This window comes from Castor canadensis, chromosome 11, assembly GCF_047511655.1.
Source record: "Castor canadensis chromosome 11, mCasCan1.hap1v2, whole genome shotgun sequence".
Classification (NCBI taxonomy): domain Eukaryota; kingdom Metazoa; phylum Chordata; class Mammalia; order Rodentia; family Castoridae; genus Castor; species Castor canadensis.
This window is the reverse complement of record NC_133396.1, coordinates 120,274,768-120,286,017: the sequence shown is the minus strand read 5'-3', so window position 1 is coordinate 120,286,017 and position 11,250 is coordinate 120,274,768. Positions and strand designations below refer to the sequence as shown.

The window sequence follows — 11,250 nt, the reverse complement described above, 5'->3', positions numbered from 1 at the left end:
GGAAGCAAGGATGTAGGAGAAATGGACAGTGTAGGGTCATGGTGGGGGAGCCTCTTTTGACCCAGCCAAGGGAGGGGTCAAAGGTCACTCCTCACCTGCTGGGGCTGGAGCGCATCCAAAGGGCCTGCTGCTGGAATGTGACACCAAAGGGTGAGTCCCGAGGTGTCTGCTCCCTGGGGTCGCAGCTCACTGCCTGGAAAACAGGAGCTGCCCTCTTACAAAGGATGACGCAGATGGAGGGGCCAGTGACCCATACTGAGCAGGGAAGGGGCTGGTGAATTTCCACTGGCTCCATGCTGGGTCAGCTTGTGTGTGACCCACCTGGAATTTTTTAGGAGTCTGGCAAGCAGACCAGAGGAGGGGTGGGACAGTGAGCTCACTCATAGACATCATCCTACAACAAAATCTACAGTTTGGTGACGACGGTGGATAAAGGGCTATTTTTCCCAGTTAGTTTTTAGTCACATTTTTCTTCTCTTTTTCTTAAATTTGTATTAAAAGTGATCTAGGCAGGAACTTCAGAGAACTTGAATCAATGACCATGTAGCCAGCAGTGTGAACTTACTAAGTACTCTCTTTCTCCTGGTTCTGTTTCTCTGGAGAGTCATTATGATCCACATGGTTCTTTTATTTAGATCCTGTTAAATCATAAATTCACAATTCCATAGGGATGGACTGAAGTATTATTGTTCAATAAAATCAACACTTATTGTAACTAATTACTTAATTTTAAATATATGTGTGCAAGGCATGTGCACAGACCAAAAGCCACTCTGGGGTAAACAGGGGATTGTTTTGCCCCTGGGTGGCATGAGATGATAGCCACCAACTTGATGCCACTGTACCTAGATCAAGGACAGGATTAACACTTAGTGATCAATACAGAGTGATAACTATAGAAGAGCCAGAGGAGTCTGGCTCTTTCTCTCAAGGTGCTTATATCTCAGTTTGGAAATATCTACCTCCTATTGCTATCTCCACCTAACCCTTGTACTTTCACCCAATGGTCTTTGTTTGCAGAGGACTCTTCCTTCAGAGACAGAAACCTTCTGGAGCTGGCTCAGGAGGTAGATTGCTCAGGGATTTATGAAGTAAAGAGCATGATTGAGTGGATTATTTTAATTGTTGCTTTCCAGTCTCAGTTCAACTCAGCATCACTGCCACGTGAGGGTGGGTCTTTTTTTGTTCAGTACTAGAACTTGAACTCAGGGCTTACACCTTGAGCCACTCCACCAGTCCTTTTTATGATGGGTCTTTTTGAGATAGGGTGTTACAAACTGTTTGCCTGGGCTGGCTTTGAACTGTGATCCTCCTGATCTCTGCCTTCTGAGTAGCTAAGATTACAGGTGAGAGCCACTGATGCCTAGCTCAGATCTTACTTTTGTCCTCTTGATCACACAGCTGATCAAGGTTGGAGTATGGTGCAAGGACACCATGCCAGAGCAGGAACAAAGTGTTAGGGATGTAAGAAAGGGAGGTGTCAGGCAAGCCTTCTTGGAGGTACCATTTTCATTGAACTTGGATGAGGACTTACTTTTGGTCAGAGGGGCAAAGATGGGGCTTGGAGACTGTTTCTGAGAGAGGTCACAGCTCCAGGAAACTCAGGGGCAAAAAAAAGTATAAGACATGTTCAGGAAGCTCTAAACATATGCTTAACATTCAACATAGCTGACCCAGGGTTGAAATAGTATGTGAACATGAATAAGAAGAATTGAACTTCAAGTGCAGATTTGGGATTATGTGCAAAGCAGAATGACAGAACTTCATGAATGGGTGCTTTAAAAAAAATTTCAGTTTGGTCTGTAAAGTGACACTGATGTGTTTAGTCTATGCTCTATATAAATGGGTGTCTAGGAAACATAGATGATACAAACAGGCCTAAAGAGTTTATAGTTATACTGTCTTAGTACATCTTTCATTACTATAATGAACTATCTGAGGCAGGCTAACTTTATAAAGAGAAAGGTTTATTTGGCTCATAGTTTTGGAGGCTGAAAGTTCAAGATCAAGTGGCCCCATTGCTTTGGCCCATGGTACAGTTTTAACAGATATAAGAGTGAGAGTTCATATGGGGTCTCACAATCCCTTTTGAGGGCATATCCCCTGTTGGCCTAAGGATCTCCCCTAAGCTCCATCTCTTCAAGGTCCCACTATCACAACACCAAGGACCAAGCCTCCAACACATGAACCACTGGGTGAAACACTTAAACCATATCCAAACTACAAGACATACTGAAATGATAAGAGTTTTGCATTTACTACTCATTCAAGAAAATTTCATTCGAGTCTGCTATGTTCTAGAAATGGTCCAAGCACAGAAAGTTGCATTTAGATATGATCTTGTCTTTGAGGAGGTTGCAATCCAATGGGGAAAAACAGAGAGGTAACTTTTTTTTTCATGTTACAGGGTTCTAGAGGAACCCTACTGATGATTTGGGAGCCCAGAGGACTGATTTTCAAATAGGGAATGAAGGCTCTCTGGAGGAGTGTGTTTGTTTTTAAGACAGAAGAGCATGTGTAGGATGAGTCTGATGGGAAAGAGGTGGCAGAGAGGGAGTGACTGAAGAAAGAGCAGAGAGGGAGTGGTGGATGGAATGTGGTCTCTGAGGAAGCTGGCTTTGAAGCTAACACAGACGAAGTTACTGAAGGGATGGATTGTGAGGTGGATTGTGATGTCTCAGAAAGGGGAAGGATGTGTAGCTGGAAGGGAGCTGATAGATGGGGAGAAATGAACTTGTCACATATGGAAAGTGTTAATGAGACAAAAATAATAACAGGTAAATTGAGGAAAGTAAAGTTAAGGGGCTGTGCTCAGAGCAGGCGACTGGCTTTTCAGACATAGCATGTTGAAAAGGTGGGATGAAGATCTGAAGGGTTCAGAGTCAGTGGAATGGAGCAAGTCAAGGGCTGTGAGCCTGTAGTGTTGAAGGGCTGTCCTTGTATCTGTGAAGTCCCCTGGAGGATGGCAGGACCAGGATCATGAAAAATACAGCCAGATAAATGAGGGGGAGTGACGATGAGGTCAGAGCACGTGACCTTCTTCCCTCTCCTCCTCCTGACTGCTGTCACCCACTGCCCTCTTTTCCCGCCCCTTCACTTACCCGCTGTTTAGTTCTCCAGCCCCATCCTTCCAGCAGGCAGTTTTATGTGATGGGAAGGATGTCCACATTTCTAGACGGCTCATGAAAGCAGCAGAGCAAAGTCGAATGAGAGGAAGCACAAAGCAGCCGTGAGGGGTGAGCACAGTGCCTGCAAAGGCCAGGGCATGCCTGGCCCAGAGGGAAGGGCTGTGGTGTGAGGTGTTTCTGACCTACAGCAGGTCTCTGAGAAGATCATGGCCCTGGTCTTTTGTGACACAGGCTATTGGACTTCTGCTTAAAGCTCCTGAGAGAACATTTGAAATGCTGCTTTGGGCTGTCATTGAGCTGAGACTGGCCAGAGTGTGGGAGGTGTTGGAGACTGAAACTGGGGGAGCCTCTGGGATCTCAAGGCTCTCCGACCTTGGTCAAGGTCATCCCTGAGCAGAGAGGGAGAATGGGATTGGCTTGTGTCTTGATGGAGAGATGGGTACTCCTGGGTATCCAGGCTTATAGATTGGCTCTGAGTGACTGGATGGTCAGCTGATGTTGCAGCAAACTTTTAAGGTAGCACAGAATTCATTGCTGAAGCTGATGGCACAGATGGTGCCCAAGCTGAGATGGTCAGGGAGGAGTTTGGGGAACTGTGCCATAACAAATGGGTGCATTTCCATAGCCTGAGAGTGAAGGTGGAGTGGGCTGGGGACAGCAAGGGACAATGCCTCAGAGAAGCCAAAGCCTGGGTCAGACTAAAGGGCCACTTAGTCCTCCACTGGGCTTCTGGCCATGCCACCAATGGACAATGTTAAGTGGGTTTTTTTTTGCTCAAAAGTGCCTATCTAATTTTGTTTGCTTTGTAAATATTATTAAGTGAATGAACACATGAGTGAATGAATGAATGACAGCGTGGCTGTGTATGTGGTATTAGTTATCTATAGAGGTATCACAAATAACATCAGGACTTAGTGGCTTGAAAAAATAGCAAACACTTGCTCCTTCAGGCAGTGTCTAGGAGTCAGCAGCTTAGAGCAGCTCAGCTGGCTAGGTCCATCCTGGACTGTGGCTGAGATGCTGGATGAGCTGCAGTCTCCTGAATGCCGCACTAGATTTACAGAATCTGTTGCCAAGTTAGGTCACTCCCATGGCTGGTGAAGGTTGGTACTGGTTATTGGCAGGAGCCCTGGGTTTCTGACCATGTGGACCTCTTCATGGGGCTACTTGAGTGTCCAACTTTCTTACGTTATGGCAGCTGACTCTCCCAAGGCCAATGAACAGAAGCTACAAAGCAGAAGCAATGTCTTATATGATCTAACTCCCTGTGTCACTCAGCGTTCCATTGATGTGACAAAGCTCTCTGTTGCTATGACAAAATACCTGACATAATCAACTTATAAGGAGGGAAGATTTATTTTGACTCATGGTTTCAGAGTTTTAGTCAATGATTGCTTGGTTCCATCTTTTGGGCCTGTGCTGGGACAGAGCATCATGGTGGGAAGTGAATGTGGTGCAGCAAAGCTGCTTACCTCATGGTGGCCAGGAAGTAAAGAGAGAGAAAGGAGGAGCGAAGGACTCTTTCCCCTCCTGGGCATACCCCCATTGACCTTACTTCCTTTAACTAGGCCCCACCTCATAAAGGTTGCACCAGCTCCCAACAGCCTGTGATAACAGGCTAGTGACCAAACCTTTAACATATGCATCTGGGGGACATTTCAGATCCAAACCATAACACTTTCAAAGCTACCTTTCTTCATGGCTGCAATATCCTACTGGACTACTTAAGGTAGAGAGGACAACCCAAGGGTGTGTGTGAATGCTGGAGGCCTCTGTGTGATCTTGGAAGTTGACTGTCACGGTATGCCTCACAAAAACAGGAATGGATTTTCAGGGTCAGAGCCCAGCTCGGTCAGATACTTTGGAGATCACAGAAGAAGATAGAAACGGGGCTGGCCAAACTGGCTCTGAGGATTAAATCAGGGAGATCTGTCTGTTTTCTTGGTTGGGTTCACCCAGGGGTCTTCAGTTTCATTTTTCTGGGGTGACAAGCTGAAGGATCACTCCATCCCATTGGCATTCATGCTCTCATCCTGATGGGCCTGGAGGTGGGGTAGGGAGGGTGAGCTGGGCAGAGGTAAGAGACTTTAGTCAGAGGGAACCTCACTGAGGCCTCTGATGCCCAACAAACATTCCTCATGGCTTATTCTTCTTGCTGTGATGGCACTAATTCTTCACTTGCTGTTTGACTTTAGGAAGGTGAAATGGGTGGATTAATCTCACCTGCAACCAAAATTCATGTATATCTGGTACCTCAGAATGTGACCTTATTTGGAAATAGGGTCTTGGTAGATAAAATTAAAGTAGGATCAATACAGAATTAGAGTAGGCCCTAAATCCAAGCAGAGTGTCTTTATAAGAAACAGAAAAAGATGAAGAGACACAGAGAAGGTGGCCAAGTGAAGATGGAGGCAGAGATGGGAGTGAAGTGTCCACCAGCCAAGGAGAACAAGACTTGTTGGAAACACTAGGGGTCAGGAGAGAGACCTGGACAGATGCTCTCAGGGCTTCCAGAGGGGGCCACCCCACCCTTGTGAACACCTTGATCTCATACTTCTGGTCTTCTGAACTGTGAGAATAAATTTGTGGTCACTGGCTATGGCAGTCTTAGGAAACAAATACAGAAGGGGAGTGAAAATAAAATCTTTGAAAGGTCTTCTAAGACTGCCCATGGTTCATACAGGTAATTAGAAACGGGAAAGAGGTTGAGGAAGATGCTCTAGAGGGGGGGTATGGTTTTTCCATAACTTGAACAATCTAAGGACAGCCTAGATTGTTGGGTGTTAGGGCCAGATCCTACCTTCCCCCACATTATGGTCTCTGCACAGTGAGACCCCTGAGATAGTGGATATGTGGGGTGTGGGTGGAGCCAGAGGCTTAGCATTGGCTTGCTCCATCCACAAAGGTAAGTGGCAAAATTGGACCTGTCCTGTCTAATGACTCATTCACTGACTTAATCAAGGAGTCAATCAAGGAGTAATTAACTAAATTATTAATTCAATCAAGGTCAACTGTGAACAGGGATGTGCAATGTTTTTCTTCTCTTTTCTTTGTGGAGTTGACTCCTATACTCCATCCAGGAGCTGAATGCTTTCCCTAAAGCTGGAGCCCTTCCAGCGAAGTGGAAGGAATCCACTATGCTCACTCATACCAACTTCAACGTGCATCACTGTCCCATGGATTTGTCTTCGGGAGGGTATTTGCACTTTAAAAGTGGGCCCTGGAAGGTTCTCGAATAGCCCTCTAGGGCTGGGTGATTTCTTTTCCTTGTGGCTGGGGTAAGGCTTGCTCTGGAGCAGGACAGACACAGTTCTCTTTGAATCATGACAAGCTCAGGGAGTTGACTTCTAAGTGCAACCTGACTTGGGAAGGACTGGAGCTGGGAAAGGTAACACTGACAGAAGCTTCTCTGCCCTTGGCAGCTTCACTCCCAGTTCCTCAGGAGTAAAGGGGTGGGGGTGGTGTGGCATGGCATAACTAGGGCTTCCTCCTAGGCATGAAGTTGACCTTGAGAGGGGCAGTGGTATCCCTCTCAAGTGATGTCCTATGGAGCTCGTCAACGCTCATCTGAACATTCTGGAACTGGACCTCCTCACCATGATTACAATAAACTCTAGGATTTTAGGCGCAGAGCCTTGGGCTTCAGGAATGCAGCCTATAATTACCTCACTGCTAAATGCTCACGGTAATGGATGATGAGGCCTCATGCATCAGACCAGTTAAATTGCCATGCGGCTCGGCCGCAATTTAGCTCGGCAGATGACATGCTCAAACTTGGCAAATGGAGAGAATGTGAACTATTGGGAATTGTTAACTTTTAGCACAACCTGGAAATTGCTGGAGAAGCCAATGGAAGGGAGAAGTGAAGTCAGCGAAGCCCTGGATGGTGAGTTGATTTACTTTGCTGCTGCTCACTTGGATTGGAGCCTGGAGGCCACAAGAATGGCTGTGAAGGTGTCTAGCTGGGTGTGGAGATGAGCAGGATGCTCCATCAGGACCACATGCTCTGTGCTAGGCACCCTGCTGGGTTCTGGGTAAGGGACTCTGGGACAAGGCTACACCAGCTCTGTGCTTTATCAGTTTTAATCCAGAAGGGGCAGACCCACTGCTCCACAGGTCACACTGGGGATAAGATCTATACAGACACTATCTGAGGATCTGGGGCTCGATGGTGACTGAGTAACAGTAGCACAGGGTCTAGAGGAATTATGGAAAGTGTAACAGAAAAGGTGACATCTGAATTGGACATCAAAGATTTAGGCAAGCCAAAGGGCAAAGTAAGGAAATGACTAAGATGCCCGCTGGGCCAGGGAGGGCAGGCAGAGGGCAGTGTGGCTGGGTGCCTATGTGAGAGGGCAGGCGAAAGCAGAGGGTGATGTTTGGCGGGGGTAACTAGGAAGGTCAGCCTGAATTGGGATATAAGGTCAGATTCACCCCGTTCCCAGGGAAACACTCTTGCGAATGTAACTCAGGTTGGTGTCACCTGTCACAATCCTGCCGCTGTCAAACCCTGGTGTTGTTCTTCAGCTGTGGCTGAATGAAAGCTGGTCAGGCTGTGATCTGGCGTGTTAGATAGGGACCTGCAATAGCTGGGGAAACCAGCTGGATGGCTCCAGAGCAACCAGGCACTGCCCTTCTCCCCCTCCTCCTGCCATGTCCTTGAAGAGAGACCGGGGTCTGTGCGTGCATGGTCATTCTTCCCCGCGGCGTAACCTTCTCCTCTCCTCCCCAGCCCTTTCTCCTAGCTTATGTTCTGAAAGGATCAGTCCCAGCTCCAGAGAACTTGACCTTGGGGTGAAGACCCTGCAGCAGGGAGGTTTGCAGGCAGACTGCAGCTGGCCATGTTCAGGTTTGGGCCAGAGCTCTCCCTGGGGCCCATTTTGTCTGCCAGGAACAGATATGTGATGTGGCACTTTCCACCACCCCAGGGATGGGTTGCTGTCCCTCCACAGAAAGACCATAGGGCTCTGGCCGACCTCACCTCCACTGTCTTTTCCTCCTTCTCCCTGCTGCCTTTCATTCATTCATCAGGCCCTGATTGCTTTCAAAGCAAACTTCTTATACATTTGCTACAAATCTTTATTTCCAGATTAGTCACCATGCACACAAAATGGAGCGTCCCTGATTTGAGGAGCAAAAACAGTGATTACTAGATTGGTTCGCTCTTGCAGAATGTGGAGGAACAAACAATGCCACACAATTTTAGTTTGTATAGCGTCTTTCAAACCACGCAATGCCCCGGGCACTGTGCAGAGTTGCTGTAAATAATACAATAACCGAGATAAACATTCTAAACATCTTTGCATCAAGCTTCATTTTGTCCTGCCCTACTCAGCCAGCGAGGCTGGAAGGAAAGAGCTGCAGATGGTGTGGCCCCCAGATCCTGGGGGTGGGGGTAAGTCAACAGGGTGCAGCTAGTGAGAATGGAAGGTGGGCTGTGGTCAGGAAGAGCTGTGTTTAAAAAAGAGTAGGAAAGATGTACAAAGGGTAGAGAAGGAGGGGGAGGTGGTCCACACTGAGTAGGTATGCTTTTGGAAGGGGATATCCATATTTGGACAGGACAGGGTAGAGTTGGGGGTACAAGGACAGAAGAAGAGTTGATCTGTTGTCCCAAAGTCCTTAGGGCATCTGAGAAGGAACACAGGTTGTTTGGGTCCTGGCTTGTTTTACTAGCATCACTTGCTTTGTGACTCAGTTTGACCTCCCTGAGCCTTGGTTTTCTATAAGAGGTGTGGAATAAATCATTAATTCCATTGTACATCTGATGCCCATTGATTCTGCAGTGCCACCCCCACCCGCTGGACCCCAGTTCTCCATAGTGTGAAACTATCTGGGTTCTGGCCGCTGCTTTTTTACTGAGGGGAAGGACAGAGACCTCCCCCGACCCATGCCTACAGGGAAGCTCTCTCCTGCTTCCGCTGGAGTGATTCCTAACTCCCACTCATGGGCTTACTCTCTTGGAGAGGGTGGTGACGAGGAGTACAACCACGCGACCATGACCTTGACCAAACAGAACCAGTCATCATTTGATTCCTCCTGTGGAAACTTGAGCAAAAGACAACCTCTCTGATCTCCATTTTGCTGAGTTTAAATAGACCTAAAAATATGGATTTGTAAGGATTAGCTGAAATAATTGCAAGGTTTTTAGTACAGTATCTAAAGCACTGTGCGTGCAAAATGAATGCTGGTGTGATCATTAACCTTTTAATTCATGGGTAAGGGTTATCTCACCTACTCACAGAAAGCCCTGCTTGGATCTGGGGGATATCTGGGGACAAAGGTTGCAGGGGTGTGAGGAGAGGTGGCTGGACTCTGCCCTTGGTCACCTACCTGGGTGCCAGGCTGGTGCGGCCTCTGGGAGGGGCACCCAGCGCACCCTCATGTTCAAGTTGCTGGAGCTTTGTTCACCAGTTCCTCCTTATTTGGGTGAAGTTCGCCATATGGAGAGCAGGGAACAGTGTTAAAAAAGCTTTCACACATAGATAGCGCAGTACTTTCTCTGCTAAATGAGGACTCTCTTCCCCAGTACAGATTTCACACGCCGATCTCCAGGGTGTTGAGTTCCCTCGTCAACAGGGGTGGAGTTGTTGAGGCTCTTGGAGCCATTGTCTCTGGCTGGCGGGGTCCTGTTCCGACCCCAGGAGAAATCCCATCTTCTTTTTCCTCCCCAGGGGTGAGGTTCTTTAGCCCTCTCAGGTGAAACAACTTTGCTTCCAGGACCGGGCCGAGTGTCAGGGTCTCCCGGGGATCCCGCTGGATGCTGTTCTCATTTCACATCAGGAAGAGAGCTGGGCTGTTCTGAATTGAACCCAAACCCCCTGTTCCCCAACCCACAGTGCGTTCGTTCTCTAGAACTCTCTCTCCCAGCCAAGACATCTGCCACAGTGTGACAACCCACCCTCCTCCCCCACCATATCCCCTGGCCTGACTGCCTTGGAGTGTCTATTTCAGTTGTTAAATGAGTATCTTCATCTCTCTGCTGGAGGTAAAACGCACTGTCCCTCACCTCCAGACATGCCACTTGCTCTGCAGGAGCTCCCGAGGGTTCGCCCTTGGCCCACAGCCGAGTTCCTTTCAAGTTGCTCACATTGTCTGGTTCTGTCTGTCTGTGTGGGATTGCAGTTAACTGGTGTGTGTGTGTGTGGGGGGGGTGTCTTTGAGCAATTCGTTTTCTTTTAACTCTTTGTCTCTTTTCCTCCTACCTGTCTTGTGCTGGCACCTAGTTGCACTTGCAGAAGCCCAACCATCAGGGCGAGGGGTAAAAATTGCCACAGATACAGTGACAAAGAGTGACCACAGCCTTTATTGAGCACATACTATGTGTGGGGTCCTGGTCTCACTTCTTGTTCACAATAACCAGGCAACATCTTTGTGACTATCCTGACTTTAAAGAACCTGAGAGAGATGTCAGGTGACTAGTTGCACCACTAGTTTGCAGTAGAGTAAACATTCAACACCAGATTGACTCATCTGAACCTGTGCCTTTTCCATGAGCCTCCTTTCCCCACCCGTCTTAGTGCTACCATCCAGTTGCACCCCATCACTAGGGTGAGGGGCCAAAATTTCACATAAATATAATTGAAGCTTGATGCTGAGGGACAGAGCGGGGAGAGCAAGCATTTTCTCTGGCTGGCTTTGCAGAACGCTGTCCTGTGTCAGGAGAGAGAAGCTAGCCACAGCGTGTCAGGGTCCATGGCTTTGTGCTGGGAAAACTTTGCCACCCACATGGCTTTGGCTCTCCTTGGGACCCCTGTGCAGCACAGCAGGGCCTGACTTTGCCACCCTGTGGAAGGAAGAGGAGCTTGAAATTGTTTTTGAGATGTTTTCATTGATTTTCTTTAATGCACAGAACCATTTCCATTCACACATGGGCTTAGTTGAGGGGAAGAAAAGAAAAGATTTGATGCAAATTTGGGGGGTTGGGTGGAGCCCAGGGAGGGAGCCTGAGTGCCTTGTCGATTGCTCTTCAATTTATCAGGATTTTCCTGGAGTTCCTTTGCAAAGCCCTCTGCTTAATCTCACCATAGGGTCCAGGATTGGGAGGGGAAGTGTGGTTTCCCAGGTCCCTTTGGCTTCCAGACAAGTTTAGGTCAGGCAGCTCAGCCTCTGCTGTAAACCCAGA

General features: G+C 47.9%; 1 pseudogene; it reads right to left on the bottom strand.

Moving 5' to 3' along the window:
* Nucleotides 1–735: 735 nt before the first annotated feature.
* On the bottom strand, nucleotides 736–859 carry LOC141414518 (small nucleolar RNA SNORA48; annotated as a pseudogene).
* Nucleotides 860–11,250: the final 10,391 nt, after the last annotated feature.